This window comes from Chiloscyllium plagiosum, chromosome 8 (genome assembly GCF_004010195.1).
Source record: "Chiloscyllium plagiosum isolate BGI_BamShark_2017 chromosome 8, ASM401019v2, whole genome shotgun sequence".
Taxonomy (NCBI): Eukaryota; Metazoa; Chordata; class Chondrichthyes; order Orectolobiformes; family Hemiscylliidae; genus Chiloscyllium; species Chiloscyllium plagiosum.
This window is the reverse complement of record NC_057717.1, coordinates 73,628,240-73,632,012: the sequence shown is the minus strand read 5'-3', so window position 1 is coordinate 73,632,012 and position 3,773 is coordinate 73,628,240.

Below are 3,773 nucleotides of genomic sequence, written 5' to 3'. Positions count from 1 at the left end.
GGATCATATGTCTGATTTACTTTCAATGCACTTTCCCACAATTAAAGTGACCTTGTTGGATGCTTTCAAACTCCATCTACGTTTGAACAAGTTCTGTCCTTAAATTTCTAAAATATTGTCTCCAGGCTTTCTGCACAAGTTCATTTGAACTTCAGACGTCTTTTTTCGCCTCATCATACTCCCCAAATACGTCCTCTGATAACGATGCAAACACCACACTAGCTCTAGCTGTCAACTTTGTTTGAATTAACATGATCCAAATGGATGCCGGCCATTTCATTTGTTCAGTCACTTTCTCAAATGAAACGAAAACGCTTCTACTTCCTTCTCATCAAAATTTCCGAACACTTTGACCCTTCAAAGAGGTCCCCAAAAGTTCTTTGGCTACAATAGAACATAGAAAAATATAGCGCAGTACAGGCCCTTTGGCCCTCGATGTTGCGCCGATCCAAGCCCACCGAACCTCCACTAGCCCACTATCCTCCATATGCCTATCCAATGCCCGTTTAAATGCCCATAAAGAGGGAGAGTCCACCACTGCTACTGGCAGGGTATTCCATGAGCTCACGACTCGCTGAGTAAAGAATCTACCCCGAACATCTGTCCTATATCTAATACCCCTTAATTTAAAGCTATGTCCCCTCCTAACAGCTGACTACATACGTGGAAAAGGTTCTCATGGTGAAGCCTATCTAAACCCCTAATCATCTTGTACACCTCTATCAAGTCACGACTAAACCTTCTTTTCTCCAATGGAAACAGTCCCATGTGCCTCAGCCTTTCCTCATACGATCTTCCTACCATACCAGGCAGCATCCTGGTAAACCTCCTCTGCACCCGTTCCAGTGCCTCCACATCCTTCCTATAGTATGGCGACCAAAACTGCACACAACACTCCAGATGCGGCCGCACCAGAGTCTTATACAACTGCAACATGACCTCAGGATTGCGGAACTCAATTCCTCGACCAATAAAACCCAGTACGCCATAAGCCTTCTTCACCGCACTATGTACCTGGGTGGCAACTTTCAGAGATCTGTGTACTTGGACACCAAGATCCCTCTGCTCATCCACACTACCAAGTATCCGACCATTAGCCCAGTACCCCATCTTTTTGTTACTCTTACCAAAGTGAATCACATTGAACTCCATTTGCCACCTTTCTGCTCAGCTCTGTAGCTTATCTATATCCCGCTGTAACCTGACACATCCTTCCTCACTGTCAACAACTCCACCGACCTTCGTATCATCCGCAAACTTGCTCAACCAACCTTCTAACCCCTCCTCCAGGTCATTTATAAAAATGACAAACAGCAATGGTCCCAAAACAGATCCTTGCAGAACACCGCTCGTAACTGCATTCCAAGATGAAACTTTACCATCAACTCCTCCGACTTTCGTATCATCCACAAACTTACTCACCCAACCTTCTAACCCCTCCTCCAGGTCATTTATAAAAATGACAAACAGCAATGGTCCCAAAACAGATCCTTGCAGAACACCGCTCGTAACTGCATTCCAAGATGAAACTTTACCATCAACTACTACCCTCTGTCTTCTTCCAGCCAGCCAACCCCTAATCCAAACCTCCAACTCACCCTCAATGCCATACCTCCGTATTTTTTGCAGTAGTCTACCACAGGGTCCTGTGCTCACCCTGCAAAAGTAAGTAATGGCTCACTCGAGTCTGTGCAGGCTCACTCTTCTCCACTACTAATCCGTGCTGGGATAACTCAGCACCGTTGATGCTGTCTGAGTTCTTCAGAGAACCATAGGTACAAAAGCTAAGTAAGACGGCGGGAAGAAAGGAAGGAGAGAGTAAATAGGAAAGCAGACAGAGCAGATGAGCCCTGAGCTCAGGAGCCCTACTCCACCATCGTCTTGGACGCCACCTAAATTGGAGGCAAAAATAGAAATTGCTGGAAAAGCTTAGCAGATCTGGCAGCATCTGTGGAGAGAAATCAGAGTTAACATTTCTGGTCAAGTGACACATTTCTGGTCTGAGGAAGGGTCACTTGACCAGAAATGTTAGCTCTGATTTCTTCCCACACATGCTGAGCCTTTCTAGCAATTTCTATTCTTGTTTCTGATTTACAGCATCTACAGTTCTTGCAGTTTTTACTTAATCCTAAATTGGAGGGATGATGCAGAAACATTGCAGCCTGGGGAGTGAAGATTTGAGTTCCTTCTAGGTAAAGATGATGAGGCGGTTCAGGAAGCAAGTGGAACACTGATGCCACAGACATGAGGGAGAGGTGAATGGAACTTTTGAACGACATCCCTCTTCTATCTGAAATAAAGGTGGTTTGACTTTTCTAATATTTTTCTCTTTGAAAAAATAGGCCGTCATGTGTCTACCCAAAGACTCTGTTTGTGAAAGCCAATTTAAAAAATGGCCCAAGGCAAATTACTTAGGGTTAATGCAAAATGTGTTAATGCATTGAAAACACAGGGAATTAGACGCTCTCTCTTGGATGTCCAAGAGGACGGTATCAAAAATTGTATACTTAAAAGCAATTGTGACCAGGTCATATGTTTGTAATGTAACTGAGGCAGCTACCAAGTTAGCTTTTGATGTCCTGGTCAGAATTTGTTGTTGCAGTAGATTCCTGGAGTTATTAGCACCAGCTTGTGCGCAGTGTCTTTCACTAGTTTCCTTTGTTCAGAACTGAAATATTGCCTTCTATTTCTTCCTATCTCGTCTTCTATTCCTATACTAGAATGCTCACACAATGGGAGGTGAGCCATGCCAGAGCTGAATTTTGATTTGATTAGAATTACTGGAAGTGTCTAGAGCAGCCAACTTGCTCATTATTGCGTGGGCTTTTTTAATGTGTTTTTCAAATAGTTGCTATATATATGTGGAGAAAATGAGAACTGCAGATGCTGGAGATCAGAGTCGAGAGTGTAGTGCTGGAGCAGAAAAATCGACGTTTCGGGCATAAGCCCTTCATCAGGAAACGTTGATTCTCCTGCTCCTCGGATGCTGCCTGACTTGACCCCACACTCAACTCTAAATATAGATTTTATTAGCTTACTTAGTGTGGAAACAGGCCCTTCGGCCCAACAAGGCCACACCAACCCGCCGAAGCGCAACCCACCCAGACCCATTCCCCTACATTTACCCCTTCACCTACTACGGGCAATTAACATGGCCAATTCACCTAACCTGCACATTTTTGGACTGTGGGAGGAAACCGGAGCACCCGGAGGAAAGCCACGCAGACACGGAGAATGTACAAACTCCACACAGACAGTCGCCTGAGGCGGGAACTGAACCAGGATCTCTGGCACTGTGAGGCAGCAGTGCTAACCACTGTGCCACCCATATATGTCTATATGATAAAGTTTTTTTTTAATCTGTTCATAACACTGACATATGAAACGTAGAAAACAAATCTGAGGAATCATACTTGTCCTTTACAAAACCATTGTTAGATCTGAGTTGGGTTATTTTGTATGTGTCTGGGCTTCATGCTTTAGGGAGGATGTCAGACCTTGGGGAGGGTTTACTGGAATGGTACCAGAAATGAGGGACTGCATTTATATGGAGAGACTGGGGATGCTGGGATTGTTCTCTTTCGAGCGGAGAAGAAGAATAAGTGGGATTTAATCAAGGTGCATAGGGCGGCTCAGTGGTTAGCACTGTTGCCTCACAGCGCCAGGGTCCCAGGTTCGATTCCAGCCTTGGGCGACTGTCTGTGTGGAGTTTGCACATTCTCCCAGAGTCTGCTGGGTTTCCTCAGAGTGCTCCGGTTTCCTCCCACAGTCCG